The sequence below is a fragment of the Oncorhynchus kisutch genome, linkage group LG24, assembly GCF_002021735.2.
Source record: "Oncorhynchus kisutch isolate 150728-3 linkage group LG24, Okis_V2, whole genome shotgun sequence".
In the NCBI taxonomy this organism is placed as follows: domain Eukaryota; kingdom Metazoa; phylum Chordata; class Actinopteri; order Salmoniformes; family Salmonidae; genus Oncorhynchus; species Oncorhynchus kisutch.
This window is the reverse complement of record NC_034197.2, coordinates 36249666-36274715: the sequence shown is the minus strand read 5'-3', so window position 1 is coordinate 36274715 and position 25050 is coordinate 36249666. Positions and strand designations below refer to the sequence as shown.

Genomic DNA, 25050 nt, shown 5'->3' with positions numbered 1-25050 from the left:
GACTGTAGTAAGGGGATAGACTAGTCAGGGGATAGACTGTAGTCAGGGGATAGACTAGTCAGGGGATAGACTGTAGTCAGGGGATAGACTGTAGTCAGGGGATAGACTGTAGTCAGGGGATAGACTAGTCAGGGGATAGACTGTAGTCAGGGGATAGACTGTAGTCAGGGGATAGACTAGTCAGGGGATAGACTGTAGTCAGGGGATAGACTGTAGTCAGGGGATAGACTGTAGACAGGAGATAGATTGCAGCCAGGGGATAGACTGTAGTCAGGGGATAGACTGTAGTCAGGGGATAGACTAGTCAGGGGATAGACTGTAGTCAGGAGATAGACTAGTAGGGGGATAGACTGTAGTCAGGGGATAGACTGTAGTCAGGAGATAGACTAGTAGGGGGATAGACTGTAGTCAGGAGATAGACTAGTAGGGGGATAGACTGTAGTCAGGAGATAGATTGCAGCCAGGGGATAGACTGTAGTCAGGGGATAGACTAGTCAGGGGATAGACTGTAGTCAGGGGATAGACTAGTCAGGGGATAGACTAGTCAGGGGATAGACTGTAGTCAGGGGATAGACTTTAGTCAGGGGATAGACTAGTCAGGGGATAGACTGTAGTCAGGGGATAGACTAGTCAGGGGATAGACTGTAGTCAGGGGATAGACTGTAGTCAGGGGATAGACTAGTCAGGGGATAGACTGTAGTCATGGATAGACTGTAGACAGGAGATAGATTGCAGCCAGGGGATAGACTGTAGTCAGGGGATAGACTGTAGTCAGGGGATAGACTAGTCAGGGGATAGACTGTAGTCAGGGGATAGACTGTAGTCAGGGGATAGACTAGTCAGGGGATAGACTGTAGTCAGGGGATAGACTAGTCAGGGGATAGACTGTAGTCAGGGGATAGACTGTAGTCAGGGGATAGACTAGTCAGGGGATAGACTGTAGTCAGGGGATAGACTGTAGTCAGGGGATAGACTAGTCAGGGGATAGACTGTAGTCAGGGGATAGACTGTAGTCAGGGGATAGACTGTAGACAGGAGATAGATTGCAGCCAGGGGATAGACTGTAGTCAGGGGATAGACTAGTCAGGGGATAGACTGTAGTCAGGGGATAGACTGTAGTCAGGGGATAGACTAGTCAGGGGATAGACTGTAGTCCAGGGGATAGACTGTAGTCAGGGGATAGACTAGTCAGGGGATAGACTGTAGTCAGGGGATAGACTAGTCAGGGGATAGACTGTAGTCAGGGGATAGACTGTAGACAGGAGATAGATTGCAGCCAGGGGATAGACTGTAGTCAGGGGATAGACTAGTCAGGGGATAGACTGTAGTCAGGGGATAGACTGTAGTCAGGGGATAGACTAGTCAGGGGATAGACTGTAGTCAGGGGATAGACTGTAGTCAGGGGATAGACTGTAGTAAGGGGATAGACTAGTCAGGGGATAGACTGTAGTCAGGGGATAGACTGTAGTCAGGGGATAGACTGTAGTCAGGGGATAGACTAGTCAGGGGATAGACTGTAGTCAGGGGATAGACTGTAGTCAGGGGATAGACTAGTCAGGGGATAGACTGTAGTCAGGGGATAGACTGTAGTCAGGGGATAGACTGTAGACAGGAGATAGATTGCAGCCAGGGGATAGACTGTAGTCAGGGGATAGACTGTAGTCAGGGGATAGACTAGTCAGGGGATAGACTGTAGTCAGGGGATAGACTGTAGTCAGGGGATAGACTAGTAGGGGGATAGACTGTAGTCAGGGGATAGACTGTAGTCAGGGGATAGACTAGTCAGGGGATAGACTGTAGTCAGGGGATAGACTAGTCAGGGGATAGACTGTAGTCAGGGGATAGACTGTAGTCAGGGGATAGACTAGTCAGGGGATAGACTGTAGTCAGGGGATAGACTAGTCAGGGGATAGACTAGTCAGGGGATAGACTGTAGTCAGGGGATAGACTGTAGTCAGGGGATAGACTGTCATAAATAATTTCTCTCTAATAACTGAGGCGTTTCTCATTCTAACTGTTAGTATACAGTATCTTTACCTTCTCTCTCTGCCCTAGATGGGAAGAGGCTCCTTCAAGTATGCATGGGTGCTGGACAAGCTGAAGACAGAGAGGGAGCCATAGAGACATATCCCTGTGGACGACCCAGGGCACAGAAACTTAATCAACAACATGATCACGGGGACCTCCGAGGTAAGTAGGGACATCTCAGGTAGGTAGGGACATCTCAGCTAAGTAGGGAAATCTCAGGTAGGTAGGGACATCTCAGCTAAGTAGGGACATCTCAGCTAAGTAGGGACATCTCAGGTAGGTAGGGATATCTCAGGTAAGTAGGGAAATCTCAGGTAAGTAGGGACATCTCAGCTAAGTAGGGTCATCTCAGGTAAGTAGGGACATCTCAGCTAAGTAGGGACAACTCAGCTAAGTAGGGACATCTCAGCTAAGTAGGGCAATCTCAGCTAAGTAGGGACATCTCAGCTAAGTAGGGACATCTCAGCTAAGTAGGGACATCTCAGGTAGGTAGGGATATCTCAGGTAGGTAGGGACATCTCGGGTAAGTAGGGACATCTCAGCTAAGTAGGGACATCTCAGGTAGGTAGGGACATCTCAGGTAGGTAGGGACATCTCAGCTAAGTAGGGTGAAACCTTCACCTAAATGTTACCATTCTTCAACGTAACCCGTCATCGAAACCTTAATTGTTAACCATTACAACAAGCAACGCAAACCATCACAGTATTGCTACTGATGAATGGTCTGAAAATATTCCCATTCCTGCTGTGCTGTGTTGTGCAGGCGGACTGTGCCATGCTGATCGTGGCAGCTGGAGTGAGAGAGTTTTGAGGCAGGCATCTACAAGAAAGATCAGACGAGGGAGCCATGGGGGTCCAGTAACTCATTGTAGGGGTCAACAAGAGAAGAGTGAGAACAGCTATGATGAGATGGTGGTGGTGGTCAGAGCCTACGTCGTGAAGATCGGTTACAACCCCAACGCTGTGCCGTTCAATCTCCTGTTGGCATGGGGACAACATGCTGGAGCCCTCCCCCAACGTGAGTATCTTCTTTTGGCCTGAAGAACATCACATTGTTCAGCATTCAAAATAGATGTGTTCTTTCTCAAAGCTTTAGTGCCACGATGCCCCTGGACACTGTGTAGTTCCTCAACTCTCCACCAGATGTCCTCATGTCCATATAAAATGCATTTACCTGTTGCTCAATCAACTGACACACAAATTCAGCACACAGATGTCCATGTTGTTACTCTGTCCAGATGCCCTTGGTTCAAAGGCTGGAAGCTGGACAGACGGGAGCAGCATGCCAATGGGGTGTCTACTAGAGGCTCTGGATACAAGATAAGAGGTAGGGTTACTACTCTAACACTAAACTAGAGTAATATTCTCACAAACAACATAAACTGCACAGAGAACTAATACCTGATGTAAAATATTGCCTTATTACTTCAGAAGAGAGTGATGACTAGAAGTCTCTCTTTTGTTTCCCAGGTATTGGAATGCCACCAGTGGGGTCAAGTGATGAGTGGTGTCCTCAGGACCCAAGAGGCCGCTGGGTTCACAGCTCAGGTCAGGGTCAAAGGTCATCCCTCTGGACATCTCAGACAGATACTGTGCTAAAGCCTGGTAGAGGTTCTTCATTAACATAAATTAATTTTCTGTCTCTCTCTCTTTTTTTCTCTCTCTCTCTCTCTTTTCTGTCTCTGTCTGTCACTGTGTGTGTGTGTGTGTGTGTGTGTCAGGTGATTATCCTGAACCACCCTGGTAAGATCAGTCTCCAAATACCCTCCACTTGGAGAGTATTTACACCTGGTAACCCTAACTAACATCCACTGTCCTCAGACATCTAGTGGTCCTCTGTAGCTCAGTTGGTTGAGCATGGCGTTTAAAACACCAGGATAGTGGGACCACTCGTATATAAAATATGTGCACGGATGACTGTAAGTCACGTTTGGATAAAAGTGTCTGCTAAATGGGATTTATTATGATATAGTTATCATCTTTACCTCACTCTTCAAGACTTGCCTGGCTAGCTGCACTCTGATTCCTTCACCTCCATCTGCGGCCCATGTGTGGTCAATTCATTGGCTATAATCAAATCTCAGGGACTGACGTACTTGTAAGAATCACCCTTTTGTGTGTGAAGCTGGCATGCTGTCCTCCACATCTTGCTCTAGTTCCATAAAGGGTGGCTGTTTTGGTTACTCACAAACAGACAAGTCACAAAGCTAAATCCCTCCCTTGGACAGACATCTGGTTCTTCTGAAACTCGTTCTCTCTCTCTCTCTCTCTCTCTCTCTCTCTCTCCCTCTCTTTCTCTCTCCCTCCCTCCCTCTCTCCCCCCCTCCCCCTCTTTCTTGCTCTCCCCCTTTCTCTCTCTCTCTCTCTCTCTCTCTCTCTCTCTCTCTCTCTCTCTCCCTCTCTTTCCTCTCTCCCTCCCTCTCTCTCTCCTCCCTCCCCCCTCTTTCTCGTCTCCCCTTCCTTCCTTCTCTCTCTCTCTCTCTCTCTCTCCCTCTCTTTCTCTCTCCCCTCTCTTTTCTCTCTCCCTCCCTCTCTCTCTCCCTCCCTCCCCCTCTTTCTTGCTCTCCCCCTTCCTCTCTCTCTCTCTCTCTCTCTTCTCTCTCTCTCTCTCTCCCTCTCTTCTCTCTCCCTCCTCTCTCTCCCTCCCTCCCCCTCTTTCTTTGCTCTCCCCCTACCTCCCTCTCTCTTCTCTCTTCTCTCTCTCTCTCTCTCTTCTCTCTCTCTCCCCTCTTTCTCTCTCCCTCCCTCCCTCTCTCTCTCCCTCCCTCCCCCCTCTTTCTTGCTCTCCCCCTTCCTTCTCTTCTCTCTCTCTCTCTCTCTCTCTCCTCTCTCTCTCTCTCTCTCTCTCTCTCTATCTATCTATTTGTTGATTTCACTGGAGGAAATAATTGCATGTGTTTTTGAAGCTTGAAATCCTCTGTGACACCCCTAGGCCCTGGTCTCCCATGTGTGCTGGGCCCAGAATGGCAGAGTGAGGGAGTATTCTTTGTGAGTGGTACCCAGGTACAGGCAGGCTTTTCATTGGCTATGTTTCAACCGGTCTGCTTAGTATCAGAAAACTCATGCAAGATGAGCCAGAATACTGAAACAACATTAAATATTAAGAATGAGGAGTCAATAGAATCCTTGTGAGATGCTAAAAACCATATGAAACACTGTTTCACTGTGTGTGCCTGCATGAAAGCACCAACTGTTCCGGAAAACTGTGATCACTATCTCCGTAGCCGATGTAAGTACCCGTAGCACTCATGTCTGTAGCCATGAAGTGCTTTAAAAGGCTGGTCATGGCTCACATCAACACCATTATCCCAGAAAACCTAGACCCACTCCAATTTGCATACCGCCTCAACAGATCCACAGATGATGCAACCTCTATTGCACTCCACACTGCCCTTTCCCATCTGGACAAAGAAGGCCTGATCACCGACAAAATGAGACAGGCTATAGGGAGGAGGTCAGAGACCTGGTCGTGTGGTACCAGGACAACAACCTCTCCCTTGACGTGATCAAGACAAGGAGATGATTGTGGACAACAGGAAAATGAGGAGACAGAGCATGCCCCCATTCTCATCGAAGGGGCTGTAGTGGAAAAGGTTGAGAGCTTCAAGTTCCTTGGTGTCCACATCACCGACAAACTATCATGGTCCAAACACACTAAGACAGTCGTGAAGAGGGCACGACAAAGCCTATCCCCCTCAGGAGACTGAAAAGTTTGGCATGGGTCCTCAGATCCTCAAAAGGTTCTACAGCTGCACCATCGAGAGCATGGTTGCTTCACTGCCTGGTATGGCAACTGCTCGGCATCCGACCACAAGGCACTACAGAAGGTAGTGCGTACGTCCAGGACATCTCTGGGGCCAAGCTTCCTGCCATCCAGGAACCTCTATATCAGGCGGTGTCAGAGGAAGACCCTAAAAATTGTCAAAGACTCCAGCCACCCTAGTCATAGACGGTTTTCTCTGCTACCGCACGGCAAGCGGGACCAGAGCTCCAAGTCTGGGTCCTAAAGGCTTGTTAACAGCTTCTACCCCCAAACCATAATACTCCTGAACAGCTAATCAAAGGGCTACCCAGACCCCTCTTTTACACTGCTGCAACTCTCTGTTTACAATCTATACATATATTCACTTTAACTCTACCTACATGTACATATTACCTATATTACCTCAACTTACCGGTGCCCCCGCACATTGACTCTGTACCGGTACCCCCTGTATATAGTCTCCACATTGACTCTGTACGGTACCCCCTGTATATAGTCTCCACATTGACTCTGTACCGGTACCCCCTGTATATAGCCTCCACATTGACTCTGTACCGGTACGCCCTGTATATAGCCTCCACATTGACTCTGTACTGGTACCCCCTGTATATAGCCTCCACATTGACTCTGTACCGGTACGCCCTGTATATAGCCTCCACATTGACTCTGTACTGTTACTCCCTGTATATAGCCTCCACATTGACTCTGTACCGGTACCCCCTGTATATAGCCTCCACATTGACTCTGTACCGGTAACCCCTGTATATAGCCTCCACATTGACTCTGTACCGGTAACCCCTGTATATAGCCTCCACATTGACTCTGTACCGGTACCCCCTGTATATAGCCTCCACATTGACTCTGTACCGGTACTCCCTGTATATAGCCTCCACATTGACTCTGTACCGGTACCCCCTGTATATAGCCTCCACATTGACTCTGTACCGGTACCCCCTGTATATAGCCTCCACATTGACTCTGTACCGGTACCCCCTGTATATAGACTCCACATTGACTCTAGCCTCCACATTGACTCTGTACCGGTACCCCCTGTATATAGCCTCCACATTGACTCTAGCCTCCACATTGACTCTGTACCAGTACCCCCTGTATATAGCCTCCACATTGACTCTGTACCGTAACACCTGTATATAGCCTCCACATTGACTCTGTACCGGTACCACCTGTATATAGCCTCCACATTGACTCTGTACCGGTACCACCTGTATATAGCCTCCACATTGACTCTGTACCAGTACCCCCTGTATATAGCCTCCACATTGACTCTGTACCGGTACCACCTGTATATAGCCTCAACATTGACTCTGTACCGGTACCCCCTGTATATACCTCCACATTGACTCTGTACCGGTACCCCCTGTATATAGCCTCCACATTGACTCTGTACCGGTACCCCCTGTATATAGTCTCCACATTGACTCTGTACCGGTACCCCCTGTATATAGCCTCCACATTGACTCTGTACCGGTACGCCCTGTATATAGCCTCCACATTGACTCTGTACTGGTACCCCCTGTATATAGCCTCCACATTGACTCTGTACCGGTACGCCCTGTATATAGCCTCCACATTGACTCTGTACTGTTACCCCTGTATATAGCCTCCACATTGACTCTGTACCGGTACCCCCTGTATATAGCCTCCACATTGACTCTGTACCGGTAACCCCTGTATATAGCCTCCACATTGACTCTGTACCGGTAACCCCTGTATATAGCCTCCACATTGACTCTGTACCGGTACTCCCTGTATATAGCCTCCACATTGACTCTGTACCGGTACCCCTGTATATAGCCTCCACATTGACTCTAGCCTCCACATTGACTCTGTACGGTACCCCCTGTATATAGCCTCCACATTGACTCTAGCCTCCACATTGACTCTGTACCGGTACCCCCTGTATATAGCCTCCACATTGATAGCCTCCACATTGACTCTGTACCGTACCCCCTGTATATAGCCTCCACATTGACTCTGTACCGTACCCCTGTATATAGCCTCCACATTGACTCTGTACCGGTACCCCCTGTATATAGCCTCCACATTGACTCTGTACCGGTACCCCCTGTATATAGCCTCCACATTGACTCTGTACCGGTACCCCCTGTATATAGCCTCCACATTGACTCTGTACCGGTACCCCTGTATATAGCCTCCACATTGACTCTGTACCGGTACCCCCTGTATATAGCCTCCACATTGACTCTGTACCGGTACCCCCTGTATATAGCCTCCACATTGACTCTGTACCGGTACCCCCTGTATATAGCCTCCACATTGACTCTGTACCGGTAACCCCTGTATATAGCCTCCACATTGACTCTGTACCGGTAACCCCTGTATATAGCCTCCACATTGACTCTGTACCGGTAACCCCTGTATATAGCCTCCACATTGACTCTGTACCGGTACCCCCTGTATATAGCCTCCACATTGACTCTGTACCGGTACCCCCTGTATATAGCCTCCACATTGACTCTGTACCGGTACCCCCTGTATATAGCCTCCACATTGACTCTGTACCGGTACCCCTGTATATAGCCTCCACATTGACTCTGTACCGGTACCCCCTGTATATATGCCTCCACATGACTCTGTACCGGTACCCCCTGTATATAGCCTCCACATTGACTCTGTACCGGTACCCCCTGTATATAGCCTCCACATTGACTCTGTACCGGTACCCCCCTGTATATAGCCTCCACATTGACTCTGTACCGGTACCCCTGTATATAGCCTCCACATTGACTCTGTACTGGTACCCATGTATATAGCCTCCACATTGACTCTGTACCGGTACCCCCTGTATATAGCCTCCACATTGACTCTGTACCGGTACCCCCTGTATATAGCCTCACATTGACTCTGTACCGGTACCCCCTGTATATAGCCTCCACATTGACTCTGTACCGGTACCCCTGTATATTGCCTCCACATTGACTCTGTACCGGTAGACCCCCCTGTATATAGCCTCCACATTGACTCTGTACTGGTACCCCCCATGTATATAGCCTCCACATTGACTCTGTACCGGTACCCCCCCTGTATATTGCCTCCACATTGACTCTGTACCGGTACCCCCGTATATAGCCTCCACATTGACTCTGTACCGGTACCCCCCTGTATATGAGCCTCCACATTGACTCTGACGGTACCCCCTGTATAGAGCCTCACCATTGACTCTGTACCGGTACCCCCTGTATATAGCCTCCACATTGACTCCTGTTACGGTACCCCCTTTGTGTAATAGCCTCCACATTGACTCTGTACCGGTACCCCCTGTATATAGCCTCCACATTGACTCTGTACCGGTACCCCCGTATATTGCCTCCACATTGACTCTGTACCGGTACCCCCTGTATATAGCCTCCACATTGACTCTGTACCGGTACCCCCTGTATATAGCCTCCACATTGACTCTGTACCGGTACCCCCTGTATATAGCCTCCACATTGACTCTGTACCGGTACCCCCTGTTTTATAGCCTCCACATTGACTCTGTAACCGGTAACCCCCTGTATATAGCCTCCACATTGACTCTGTACCGGTACCCCCCTGTATATAGCCTCACATTGACTCTGTACCGGTACCCCCTGTATATAGCCTCCACATTGACTCTGTACCGGTACCCCCTGTATATAGCCTCCACATTGACTCTGTACCGGTACCCCTGTATATAGCCTCCACATTGACTCTGTACCGGTACCCCCTGTATATAGCCTCCACATTGACTCTGTACCGGTACCCCCTGTATATAGCCTCCACATTGACTCTGTACCGGTACCCCCTGTATATAGCCTCCACATTGACTCTGTACCGGTACCCCCTGTATATAGCCTCCACATTGACTCTGTACCGGTACCCCCTGTATATAGCCTCCACATTGACTCTGTACCGGTACCCCCTGTATATAGCCTCCACATTGACTCTGTACCGGTACCCCTGTATATAGCCTCCACATTGACTCTGTACCGGTACCCCCTGTATATAGCCTCCACATTGACTCTGTACCGGTACCCCCTGTATATAGCCTCCACATTGACTCTGTACCGGTACCCCCTGTATATAGCCTCCACATTGACTCTGTACCGGTACCCCCTGTATATAGCCTCCACATTGACTCTGTACCGGTACCCCCTGTATATAGCCTCCACATTGACTCTGTACCGGTACCCCCTGTATATAGCCTCCACATTGACTCTGTACCGGTACCCCCTGTATATAGCCTCCACATTGACTCTGTACCGGTACCCCTGTATATAGCCTCCACATTGACTCTGTACCGGTACCCCCTGTATATAGCCTCCACATTGACTCTGTACCGGTACCCCCTGTATATAGCCTCCACATTGACTCTGTACCGGTACCCCCTGTATATAGCCTCCACATTGACTCTGTACCGGTACCCCCTGTATATAGCCTCCACATTGACTCTGTACCGGTACCCCTGTATATAGCCTCCACATTGACTCTGTACCGGTACCCCCTGTATATAGCCTCCACATTGACTCTGTACGGTACCCCTGTATATAGCCTCCACATTGACTCTGTACCGGTACCCCCTGTATATAGCCTCCACATTGACTCTGTACCGGTACCCCTGTATATAGCCTCCACATTGACTCTGTACCGTACCCCCTGTATATAGCCTCCACATTGACTCTGTACCGGTACCCCCTGTATATAGCCTCCACATTGACTCTGTACCGGTACCCCCTGTATATAGCCTCCACATTGACTCTGTACCGGTACCCCCTGTATATAGCCTCCACATTGACTCTGTACCAGTACCCCCTGTATATAGCCTCCACATTGACTCTGTACCGGTACCCCCTGTATATAGCCTCCACATTGACTCTGTACCGGTACCCCTGTATATAGCCTCCACATTGACTCTGTACCGGTACCCCCTGTATATAGCCTCCACATTGACTCTGTACCGGTACCCCCTGTATATAGCCTCCACATTGACTCTGTACCGGTACCCCTGTATATAGCCTCCACATTGACTCTAGTTGACTCTGTACCGGTACCCCCTGTATATAGCCTCCACATTGACTCTAGCCTCCACATTGACTCTGTACCGGTACCCCCTGTATATAGCCTCCACATTGACTCTAGCCTCCACATTGACTCTGTACCGGTACCCCCTGTATATAGCCTCCACATTGACTCTGTACTGGTACCCCCTGTATATAGCCTCCACATTGACTCTGTACTGGTACCCCCTGTATATAGCCTCCACATTGACTCTGTAACTGGTACCCCCCTGTAATAGCCTCCACATTGACTCTGTACTGGTACCCCCTGTATATAGCCTCCACATTGACTCTGTACTGGTACCCCCTGTATATAGCCTCCACATTGACTCTGTACTGGTACCCCCCTGTATATAGCCTCCACATTGACTCTGTACTGGTACCCCCCTGTATATAGCCTCCACATTGACTCTGTACCGGTACCCCCTGTATATAGCCTCCACATTGACTCTAGCCTCCACATTGACTCTGTACTGGTACCCCATGTATATAGCCTCCACATTGACTCTGTACCGGTACCCCCTGTATATAGCCTCACATTGACTCTGTACCGGTACCCCCTGTATATAGCCTCCACATTGACTCTAGCCTCCACATTGACTCTGTACTGGTACCCCATGTTATAGCCTCCACATTGACTCTGTACCGGTACCCCCTGTATATAGCCTCCACATTGACTCTGTACCGGTACCCCCCTGTATATAGCCTCCACATTGACTCTAGCCTCCACATTGACTCTGTACTGGGTACCCCATGTATATAGCCTCCACATTGACTCTAGCCTCCACATTGACTCTGTACTGGTACCCCATGTAATAGCCTCCACATTGACTCTAGCCTCCACATTGACTCTGTACCGGTACCCCCTGTATATAGCCTCCACATTGACTCTAGGCCTCCACATTGACTCTGTACTGGTACCCCATGTATATAGCCTCCACATTGACTCTGTACCGGTACCCCCTGTATATAGCCTCCACATTGACTCTGTACCGGTACCCCCTGTATATAGCCTCCACATTGACTCTGTACCGGTACCCCCCTGTATATAGCCTCCACATTGACTCTAGCCTCCACATTGACTCTGTACTGGTACCCCATGTATATAGCCTCCACATTGACTCTAGCCTCCACATTGACTCTGTACTGGTACCCCCTGTATATAGCCTCCACATTGACTCTAGCCTCCACATTGACTCTGTACTGGTACCCCCATGTATATAGCCTCCACATTGACTCTGTACTGGTACCACCTGTATATAGCCTCCACATTGACTCTGTACTGGTACCCCCTGTATATAGCCTCCACATTGACTCTGTACTGGTACCCCATGTATATAGCCTCCACATTGACTCTGTACTGGTACCACCTGTATATAGCCTCCACATTGACTCTGTACTGGTACCCCCTGTATATAGCCTCCACATTGACTCTGTACTGGTACCCCATGTACATAGCCTCCACATTGACTCTGTACTGGTACCCCCTGTATATAGCCTCCACATTGACTCTGTACTGGTACCCCCATGTATAATAGCCTCCACATTGACTCTGTACTGGTACCCCATGTATATAGCCTCCACATTGACTCTAGCCTCCACATTGACTCTAGCCTCCACATTGAACTCTAGCCTCCACATTGACTCTGTACCGGTACCCCCTGTATATAGCCTCCACATTGACTCTAGCCTCCACATTGACTCTGTACCGGGTACCCCCTGTATATAGCCTCCACATTGACTCTGTACCGGTACCCCCTGTATATAGCCTCCACATTGACTCTGTACCGGTACCCCCTGTATATAGCCTCCACATTGACTCTGTACCGGTACCCCCTGTATATAGCCTCCACATTGACTCTGTACTGGTACCCCCCTGTATATAGCCTCCACATTGACTCTGTACTGGTACCTCCTGGTATATAGCCTCCACATTGACTCTAGCCTCCACATTGACTCTGTACTGGTACCCCCTGTATATAGCCTCCACATTGACTCTAGCCTCCACATTGACTCTGTACTGGTACCCCCTGTATATAGCCTCCACATTGACTCTGTACTGGTACCTCCTGTATATAGCCTCCACATTGACTCTAGCCTCCACATTGACTCTGTACTGGTACCCCCTGTATATAGCCTCCACATTGACTCTAGCCTCCACATTGACTCTGTACTGGTACCCCCTGTATATAGCCTCCACATTGACTCTGTACCGGTACCCCCTGTATATAGCCTCCACATTGACTCTGTACTGGTACCCCCATGTATATAGCCTCCACACTGACTCTGTACCGGTACCCCCCTGTATATAGCCTCCACATTGACTCTGTACTGGTAGCCCCTGTATATAGCCTCCACATTGACTCTAGCCTCCACATTGACTCTGTACTGGTACCCCCTGTATATAGCCTCCACATTGACTCTAGCCTCCACATTGACTCTGTACTGGTACCCCCTGTATATAGCCTCCACATTGACTCTGTACTGGTAGCCCCTGTATATAGCCTCCACATTGACTCTAGCCTCCACATTGACTCTGTACTGGTACCCCCTGTATATAGCCTCCACATTGACTCTGTACTGGTACCCCCTGTATATAGCCTCCACATTGACTCTGTACTGGTACCCCATGTATATAGCCTCCACATTGACTCTGTACTGGTACCCCATGTATATAGCCTCCACATTGACTCTAGCCTCCACATTGACTCTGTACTGGTACCCCATGTATATAGCCTCCACATTGACTCTAGCCTCCACATTGACTCTGTACTGGTACCCCATGTATATAGCCTCCACATTGACTCTAGCCTCCACATTGACTCTGTACTGGTACCCCATTTAGCCTCGCTTGTTATTTTATTACTGCTGTTTAAGTATTTGTTACTTTAATGTTTTAACTTCTTCAAGCATTGTTGGTTAAGGACTTACGTAAGCATGTCACCTGTTGTATTCGGCCCATGTGAAAAATACCATTTGATTTGACGCTGGTGTGCATACAGGTCATTATGCTGTCTGAGACAGGCGGCCGGCAGGATCAGTGCTATCAAGGATCAGTGCTATCCTGGATCCTTGGGACGTCCCTACCCTAAAACCTAACCCCTACCCTAACCCTTTTAAATTTAAAATTCAAAGGGGTAGCGACGTCCCAAGGATCCCAGATACCACAGACCTACTGACAAGATCACCAAGTCAGCCCAGAAGGTCACCAAGTCAGTCCAAACCGCTCATAACCCTTACCTAACCCTAACCCTTTTAAATGTAAACTTCAATGTGGTGTGCCCCCAAGTCAGCCCAGATAACTCAGAAGATCAAATTAACCTGTGGAACATCCCAGTGACTGGTATCTCAATCTCCACTCTGACCTGCTTTTCCACAATACAGCCAATACAGCATGTATAGTGTGTGACAGGAGCATGTATAGTGTGTGACAGGAGCATGTATAGTGTGGGACAGGAGCATGTATAGTGTGTGACAGGAGCATGTATAGTGTGGGACAGGAGCATGTATAGTGTGGGACAGGAGCATGTATAGTGTGTGACAGGAGCATGTATAGTGTGGGACAGGATCATGTATAGTGTGTGACAGGAGCATGTATAGTGTGGGACAGGAGCATGTATAGTGTGTGACAGGAGCATGTATAGTGTGGGACAGGAGCATGTATAGTGTGTGACAGGAGCATGTATAGTGTGTGACAGGAGCATGTATAGTGTGGGACAGGAGCATGTATAGTGTGTGACAGGAGCATGTATAGTGTGGGACAGGAGCATGTATAGTGTGGGACAGGAGCATGTATAGTGTGGGACAGGAGCATGTATAGTGTGTGACAGGAGCATGTATAGTGTGTGACAGGAGCATGTATAGTGTGTGACATTCTTTTTCTACAGTTTAGTCAGCACCTCTACTAAATGTTGTTGGTGTGTGTCAGCTCATGCTTTTTTTACCACAAACAAAGTAGTTACACACAATCTGTCAGCCGTTGGCAGTGGGAGTTCTTGAGATAAAATGCAGCATGTGTCAACGTTTGTAAAGGTCAAATGTGAACTGTAACCAACCAATCAATGACTGTATTAGGCATAAAAAAAGTTGGACTAATCCCCATGCCTCTTTTTCCAATGTTGTTGCAGATAAATAACAAGCAGACACGGGTCTTAAACATGAGGCGGGACTCTTAGCCGTACAAACAGTTCGCTGGGAAAAGACGACAGATCCAGTCATTTACTGTATGTTGACGGTGTCAGTCAGAGTAGTGCAGTGTGTCAGCGTGACCAGTAGAGAGCAGACCTCACCAAGATATCGCCACCATTATGTTTCACATGTTGTACTTGATGGCAGAGCCAAGTGATGTTCTTAATTTGTCAAGTAAGTGACATTAGTTTTTGATTTACTTGTGAAACATACACTGACTATACCAAACATTAGGAACACCTTCCTAATATTCTTCTTTGGGTGGTGGACCATTCTTGATACCCACCGGAAACGTTCCCCGTTCATTCCGGATTCAAAGGCCCTTAAATTTTTAGTCTTGCCCATTCACCCTCTGAATAGCACACATACACAATCCATGTCTCAGTGGTCTCAAGGCTTAAAAATATATATATTTTTTTACTTGTCTCCTTCCCTTCATCTACACTGATTGAAGTGGATTTAACAGGTGACCTCGATAAGGGATCATAACTGTCACCTGGATTCACCTGGTCAGTCTGTCATGGAAAGAGCAGGTGTTCTTAATGTTTTGTACACTCAGTGCATGTCTCGACACACCTTTGAATGAGATATTGTACAAACCCCTCTAACAGATCCGATGACCTCATTGGTAATGTAATATGTTATATTTCTGGGCACAGTTTACAACCTTAATCAATCCAATACTAAATCAGTTTAGTGTGTTTTCCCTTTTCTTTTCTAGGCCAACACGAGGACCATGAATACATGTGATTTCAGTGGAATAGTGTACAGTCATTGCACTTGCAGTTTAGTAGCTTCACAAGGAATAAACAGTGGGGTTATTGATCACTGATCGACTTAGACTCGATGAAGCTATTTTAAGTACATGCAACAAAGCAGACTTGCAAATGCAGCACTTTCCTGATCATATATCATGAAAAAATATATATATTGTATTTATCTGGTGTCTACACACATTATAGAACCCCATTTAAACTTTTGTAAGGTTGGCCTAAGTGTTAATAAATTGGTGCAGAACTCATACCTCATCGACGGCCATAAGGGATTATATCCTGGATGAGGATAACCCATATACTTTTGTCTAAAATGTGATTATTCTGGCTGCATATTCTCCGAAACATTTAGCTGTGCGACCTGGTGCTTTAATTTAGGAGCATCAGTACGCCTAAAGATATTGAACTATGAATAGCAAAATTCTAGTTGTGCTGTTGGAAGTAAGCAACGTTGTTAAATTTGAATCATATTTTTGTGTCCGGTGTGCTCCGGCTGTTGTTACGTGTATCGTTATTCGGAGGCCATCATTATTTGAGCGGCGAACATTGAGTCGACATGCTATGGTATAATTTCACCTCACCTGGAGTGTGGAGAGGCAACACTTGGAGGAGACTAGAAGTTGATAAAAGTGCTTTAGGCTGTTCAACGTAAGAGCGCATTTCCGCCCTTCATTAGAGTTTTACAGATCGAAATGTGAACTGAAGGAAGCTTTTATGTATTTCAAAATGGCCTCCTATTGTAGTGATATTCACGGGGCTGACGGGTTTAGGGTTATTAGATATTGTGTGGATGAAGGGTGGGTGGATGAAGGGTGTGTGGATGAGGGGTGTGTGGATGAGGGGTGTGTGGATGAAGGGTGGGTGGATGAAGGGTGTGTGGATGAGGGGTGTGTGGATGAGGGGTGTGTGGATGAAGGGTGGGTGGATGAGGGGTGTGTGGATGAGGGGTGTGTGGATGAAGGGTGGGTGGATGAAGGGAGTGTGGATGAGGGGTGGGTGGGTCAACATTCACAAGGCCGCAGGGCCAGATGGATTACCAGGACGTGTAATGCTAGCATGAGCTGACCAACTGGCAAGTGTCTTCACTGGCATTTTCAAACTCTCCATGTCTGAGTTTGTAATACCAACACGTGACTACCGACCTTTAGTACTCACATCTGTAGCCATGAAGTGCTTCGAAAGGTTGGTCATGGCTCACATCAACACCATTATCCCAGAAACCCTAGACCCACTCCAATTTTGCATGGGTGGATGAAGGGTGTGTGGATGAGGGGTGGGTGGATGAGGGGTGTGTGGATGAGGGGTGGGTGGATGAGGGGTGTGTGGATGAGGGGTGGGTGGGGGACGAGCGGGTTGAATAAAGAGAAAACAATACCTTAAATTCCATAAATGTATAATTCTTGTGCAATTTATATCTATATTCTCCGTTGAGGTTTAACATTATTTTAGCCTATCTGCTATTAGTGCATAGGCCTAAGCTTTAACTCTTAACAGTACACGTACCAAAGAGCGTACACAGCCAATCGCCAAATAATGATTTTGGGAATGGGCAGGCAAGGTTAACGTCAATCCACAATCCGCAAAAAGGCCGTTGTCAAAGTTTAATTCAATAACACAAAAGCTGCTGAAGGAGAGGTGAAAATAAATGGAATGGAGGGCCAGAAAGGTCATGTTTGGTAAAGGTCAGGTGACGTGGTTAAAGAGGATGATAGTGGTGTGATGATTGTTAGGTCAGGTGACGTGGTTAGAGGATGATAGTGGTGTGATTGTTAGGTCAGGTGACGTGGTTAAAGAGGATGATAGTGGTGTGATGATTGTTAGGTCAGGTGACGTGGTTAGAGGATGATAGTGGTGTGATTGTTAGGTCAGGTGACGTGGTTAAAGCGGATGATAGTGGTGTTATGTGATGATTGTTAGGTCAGGTGACGTGGTTAGAGGATGATAGTGGTGTTGTGTGATGATTGTTAGGTCAGGTGACGTGGTTAAAGAGGATGATAGTGGTGTTATGTTGTTAGGTCAGGTGACGTGGTTAAAGAGGATGATAGTGGTGTTGTGTGTGATTGTTAGGTCAGGTGACGTGGTCAAAGAGGATGATAGTGGTGTGATGATTGTTAGGTCAGGTGACGTGGTTAAAGAGGATGATAGTGGTGTGATGATTGTTAGGTCAGGTGGTGTGGTTAGAGGATGATAGTGGTGTTATGTTGTTAGGTCAGGTTACGTGGTTAGAGGATGATAGTGGTGTTATGTGATGATTGTTAGGTCAGGTGACGTGGTTAGAGGATGATAGTGGTGTTGTGTGGTGATTGTTAGGTCAGGTGATGTGGTTAGAGGATGATAGTGGTGTGGTGATTGTTAGGTCAGGTGATGTGGTTAAACAGGATGATAGTGGTGTTAATTGACAGCATGCCAGGGCGGATTGCAGAGGTCTTGAAAAAGAAGGGTCAACACTGCCAATATTGACTCTTTGCATCAACTTCATGTAATTGTCAATAAAATCCTTTGACACGTATGAAATTCTTGTAATTAGTCTTCAGTATTCCATGGTAACATCTGACAAAAATATCTGAAGACACTGAAGCAGCAAACTTTGTGAAAATTAATATTTGTGTCATTCTCAAAACCTTTTTTGGCCCGACTGTATACACACACCACCTCACACAATTTACCACTGATTTCACAATAATTAAAACACTCCTTCATCCCAGCTGATGAGCTCAGCCTCACACACACACACACACACACACACACACACACACACACACCCACACACCCACACACCCACACACCCACACACACACACACACACACACACACACACACACACACACACACACACACACACACACACACACACACACACACACACACACACACACGCACACACACACCTCTTTCACAACATTTCCCCAACATACTAGAGCTCTGCCACCACCACCACACACACTCAATGCCATCGAAGACCTAGCAGATGTTTTGGGGCATATTTTCTAAGTACAGTTCAAAAAACACCTTCCCAGACAGAGAACAGAAGGTCTGCTCTCCGAGGGAGACTAAGGCCTAGATTCAATCTGGTCTGCTGAAAATAGTTAGATTCACAATTAAAGGCAATTTCCAATTGAGCTGACATATGCAATCTTTTACTGTGAATGCGGTCTCCACGAATGGAGATTTTATATTTAAAAGGTGCGTAGCCCGAAAAGGGGCGATGGGTTTGAATCCAGCCCCAGGATAAGGGGCGATGGGTTTGAATCCAGCCCCAGGATAAGGGGCAGCAGTCATCTGGTTGGACATAGCTCTCTGCCGATGTAACTGGTTCTGGGCTTCAGTCAGCCGTGCGTTACTGCGCATGGAAAGACACACAGCTGCAGCTGGATACAGATCCTTCATGGCATTTGTGGTTTGTGGACTTTTCTGTCCAAACCGTTTCCAAGAAAATCAGACTGGAACCCCCCCCCCCCCCCCCCCCCCCCTGTTTTTACGGCCATTAACACATTTGTTCAGACAACGCCAAAGATCAGTTGATGCAAGACAGATATGGGCTTTAAGAATGCATCTTGGCTAGAATGAAAAAACGAAACCATCATGTGAATTCAACCCTCCTGATTCAAGCTTACAAGCAACAATTAAAGCAGGAAGCACCAGTGAATCGGTCATTAAAAAGTGATCAGATGCTAAGCTACAGGACTGTTTTGCAGCACAGACTGGAATATGTTCCGGGATTCTTCCTATGGCATTGAGGAGTACATCACATCAGTCATTGGCTTCATCAATAAGTGCATCGATGATGTCGTTCCCACAGTGACCGTATGTACGTACCACAACCAGAAGCCATGGATTACAGACAACATCTAGCTAAAGGCTAGAGCTGCCACTTTCAAGGATTAGCAGCTTATAAGAAATCCTGCTAAACCCTCCGATGAAACATCAAACAGGCAAAGTGTCAATACAGGACAGATCGAATCTCATTACACCAGCTCCAACGCTCGTCAGATGTGGCAGGGCTTGCAGACTATTACAGACTACAAAGGGAAGCACAGCTGAGAGCTGCCCAGTGACACAAGCCGAGCTAAACTACTTCTATGCTCGCTTCGAGGCAAATAACACTGAAACATGCATGAGAGCACCAACTGTACCAGACGACTGTGTGATCATGCTCTCTGCAGCCGATGTGAGGGAGACCTTTAAACAGGTCAACATTCACAAGGCCGCAGGGCCAGATGGATTACCAGGACGTGTAATGCTAGCATGAGCTGACCAACTGGCAAGTGTCTTCACTGGCATTTTCAAACTCTCCATGTCTGAGTTTGTAATACCAACACGTGACTACCGACCTTTAGTACTCACATCTGTAGCCATGAAGTGCTTCGAAAGGTTGGTCATGGCTCACATCAACACCATTATCCCAGAAACCCTAGACCCACTCCAATTTTGCATATCGCCCCAACAGATCCACAGATGATGCAATCTCTATTGCACTCCACGCTTCCCAACTGGACGAAAGGAACACCTATGTGAGAATGCTATTCATTGACTACAGCTCAGCGTTCAACACCATAGTGCCCTCAACACTCATCAATAAGCTAAGGACCCTGGGACTAAACACCTTCCTTTGCAACTGGATCCTGGACTTCCTGACGGGCCGCCCCCAGGTGGTAAGAGTAAGTAATAACACATCCGTCACGCTGATCCTCAACACAGGGGGCCCTCAGGGGTGCGTGCCCAGTCCCCTCCTGTACTCCTTGTTCACTCATGATTTCACGGCCAGGCACGACTCCAACACCATCATTAAGTTTTCCGATGACACAACAGTTGTAGGCCTGATCACTGACAATGACGAGACAGCCTATAGGGAGGAGGTCAGAGGCCTATTCCCCCTCAGGAGATTTTTTAAACTGCATTGTTGGTTAGAGGCCTGTAAGTAAGCATTTCACTATAACATTAGATTTGATTGGTTATGGGTGGCTCTGCCACTGACCTCAATGTCTGACACATGATAAAGTCCTGGGCCTCTATTGGGCAGAGACAGTCAGTCAGGCACATTAATGGAATCCTGATCTGACAGCCAGTCTTTATTAAGTCCAGTGACCTTGCCCTGCCTGTGTCTTCTGAGATGAATGGAGGTAATTTAAACCACAGCCGACAGATTGTACTATACAGGAATAAATAAATACCCCTGTGGCCAGAAGATAGATTTTATGTTTCTCAGATCGGTCTCAAAGACTAGACGTAACATAGTAAACGCGAATCCGGGACACTTTAATTAGTATGATGTGGTACGTTTGGTATGTTTACATAAGATAGTAAGTTCCTTAAGGAGAGAAAAAAGGAAAGGAGGATGGTTGGTCGTGGGCCTAACCCTAACCTGAAGGTTGTTCAAATCTCATCACGGACAACTTTAGCATTTTAGCAATTAAGCAAATTCGTACAACTTTTCTGTCTCTACTTTGCAACTACTTAGCATGTTATCTAATCCTAACCCTAACCTTAACCCTTTAACCTATCCCATATTAACCCTTTAACCTAACCTTAACCTTAACCCTTTAACCTATTCCTAACCTTAACCCTTTAACCTATTCCTAACCGTAGCTCTTTAACCTAACCTTAACCCTTTAACCTAACCTTAACCCCAAACCCTAACCCCTAGAGTTAGCGAACCACCTAGGTGGCGTTAGCCTCCTAGCTAGCATTAGCAATAGCCACCTAACCACCTAGCTAACGTTAGCTACAATAAATTGGAATTTGCAAATTCGTAACATAAAGTAAGAATTGTAATTCATAACATCTTATACGAAACGGATGATGGACATCCACAAATTAATACATACCATACGAAACATAACATATCATATTAAATCAGTGGTGGCTGTTGAGGGGAGAATGTGTTTGATATCATTCCATTGACTCCATTCCAGCCATTATTATGAGCCGTCCTCCCCTCAGCAGCCTCCACTGTATACGAAATGGAGTGCCTTGGATTTACGTACAGAAATAAGAAGTGCTCTGAGACCACTTTGTGCTTGTACTCATCGAGCACTGTGTACTATCCTCTGGCTTGCTGCAACAGTAATTAGCCTAAATGCTACAGCTCCTGGCTTTGATTTCTGTTTCCAAGCTTGCTCATAAGCAGCTCAGTCATGGGGCAAATTAGTTTTCATGGCAATTTTACAGGGCTCCTTGCTGGCATGTTGCCTGCTCCTCTTTATAGCTGTCAGGTTGGAGCAGGTATACAGTAGGTAGTGGTGGCAGGGCCCGAACAGCCAGGAAACATTTTGGATGGTATGACCACGACACTAGACCGGCGATGACTTGAGGTCTCTCTCTCTCTCTCTCTCTCTCTCTCTCTCTCGCTCTCTCTCGCTCTCTCTCGCTCTCTCTCTCTCTCTCTCTCTCTCTCTCGCTCTCTCTCTCTCTCTCTCTCACTCTCTCTCGCTCTCTCTCTCTCTCGCTCTCTCTCACTCTCTCTCGCTCTCTCTCGCTCTCTCTCTCTCTCGCTCTCTCTCGCTCTCTCTCTCTCTCGCTCTCTCTCTCTCACTCTCTCTCTCTCTCTCTCTCTCACTCTCTCTCTCTCTCTCTCTCTCTCTCTCTCTCTCTCTCTCTCGCTCTCTCTCGCTCTCTCTCTCTCTCGCTCTCTCTCTCTCTCTCTCTCTCATGAATGTCCAGTGTCCTCAGTGAGCTCCTTGGCTTTAAGGGAATCTTCCGTTATTAATAAACATGGACTACTTTGTCCTCCAGTAGATAGCCAAGGCCTCCTGAGAAAGCTTTTATGAGGCTCTTAGAGCTGATTAGCACTGTAATGTTTATACACCGCTGTCTTCTTGCCAACCCTGTTGCCCGGGGAGCACTTTGGGGAGCTCTAATCTATAGCATAAGGAATTGCCTCAAACAGAACCCCCTAATCAGAGGTAATGTATTAACCCCTTAGTGAACAATGAAGGAAGACAAAGGGAAAGAGCATTGCTTTAAAGGCAATGTAAGTTCAAAGGTAAGAATGGGGAACAGAAGCCAAGAAGCGTATCTCTACTGAGGGTACACCAGCTAAATACAGTACAGACAGAGCGTCTACTTGTTTGTGAACATATTTGTGAACACATGCCAATTAGCCCAAACTAGAACTTAAACCATGCAGTTGAGACATTTACAAGTCTGTGTGAGTGGTATCGTGGAAATTCTTTATGATGAACGAGCTGGAGAGGTTCCAACAAACTTAGTGCACTATAGTATACCATTGTCAACAGAACCCAATGTATTGACACATGTTCAGCAGCATTGTGGATGAGGGTTGACAACAGAATGTGACGTTCCACAGCACGCATCATACTCCAGCTCTGACACAGGCTGTAATGGCTTCTTTGTTTTTTATTGATTTACCGTTCACCGTTCACCGTGCACCGTTCACCGTTCACCGTTCACCGTGCACCGTTCACCGTTCACCGTTCACCGTACACCGTTCACCGTTCACCGTACACCGTTCACCGCGCACCGTTCACCGTTCACCGTGCACCGTTCACCGTTCACCGTTCACCGTGCACCGTTCACCGTTCACCGTACACCGTTCACCGTTCACCGTTCACCGTGCACCGTTCACCGTTCACCGTGCACCGTGCACGTTACCCTGCTCTGGCTTTTTAACTTGAGTCTGCGGCAAACATTCCAAAGAGGGTTTGGAAGGGGATCACAGCTTCAAACCTCCGGCCAATCACCAATTACAGCTTCTGTTATTATTTCTAACCCGAGGGGGATGGGCGGTCCAATTCAGTTCAGAACTCAAGTTGCTAATTGATTCGATAAATTGACAAGACGTTTTTGATTACGAGTGGACTCTTGAATGAGACACTACCCTTCGTGTCACACAACTGTGAGAAGCAGCGCTACAGACTGAGGTAGAAGGCTGAGGGAAGGATAAGGACACACAGCAGGTCAACTTCGATACCTCTCAGGAGGCTGAGATAAGTGACTTGTGTCTCCTTAATAGACTTTAACACTCAAGATTGTGGGTAGTTCATCTTCCTGACAAAAGACAAGGCCTATTGCACTGGGCATTGATCACCTGATGCTGAGGCCGTTTGTGTGGAGGTGAGAGCTGGGCCGTTATAACACGTGGCCTCAGTCACAGACACGGTTTGTTAAACAGGGGAAAAGGATGCATTTCACTGTTCGTCTACACCCGTTGTTATGAAGCATGTGACAAATATAATTTGATTGATTGAAGCAAAAGAGACAGAGAGCCTTTGAAAATGGCATCATCTCCTGAGTGAAGCTTCATGGGCTCTGTCAGAACTAACACGCCACGTCCACATCACACAAAGCCACACAGGCATCAGTATTCAGTGTCCATCGCACCCCCTTGACCCCCCTCCACACAGCCCTGCCCCCTCCACACAGCCCTGCTCCCTCCACAACCCCCTGCCCCCTCCACTCACCCCTGCCCCCTCCACTCACCCCTGCCCCCTCCACTCACCCCTGCCCCCGCCACAACCCCCTGCCCCCTCCACACTCCCCTGCCCCCTCCACACACCCCTGCCCCCTCCACACTCCCCTGCCCCCTCCACTCACCCCTGCCCCCGCCACACCCCCCCTGCCCCCTCCACACACCACTGCCCCCTCCACACAGCCCTGCCCCCTCCACAACCCCCTGCCCCCTCCACAACCCCCTGCCCCCTCCACAACCCCCTGCCCCCTCCACTCACCCCTGCCCCCTCCACACTCCCCTGCCCCCTCCACTCACCCCTGCCCCCGCCACACCCCCCGCCCCCTCCACACACCACTGCCCCCTCCACACAGCCCTGCCCCCTCCACACAGGCCTCCCCTCCACAACCCCCTGCCCCCTCCACAACCCCTTGCCCCCTCCACACAGCCCTGCCCCCTCCACACACCCCTGCTCCATCTGCACAGCCCAGCCCCCTCCGCAACCCCTTGCCCCCTCCACACACCCCTGCTGTGGCACATTGTCCCTATAAATGTCTCTTCTGGCTGAGTTTCTGCAGTAGGTACTATGTTTGATACATTCAGGAAATAACGCTAAACTCACACAAACTGGACGGTTCTCTCTCTCTCTCTCTCTCTCTCTCACCAAGGTTAGCTGGATCTGTTCCAGATCCCTGCGTGGTTGTGACAACTTCAGGACTGTTAATTAACCACATTTTTACCCTTTTTTGACATTGTTGAAACATTTTAGCGGTGTGGTTTAGCAGACGGAACAAAAGGTTAAGGTTGCCTGTTAAACCATTATGTAGTCGG

General features: G+C 47.9%; 1 pseudogene; it reads left to right on the top strand.

Annotated features, from left to right (window-relative positions):
• Positions 1 to 2055: 2055 nt before the first annotated feature.
• On the top strand, positions 2056 to 24770 carry LOC116356905 (elongation factor 1-alpha 2-like; annotated as a pseudogene).
• The last annotated feature ends 280 nt before the right edge of the window (positions 24771 to 25050 follow it).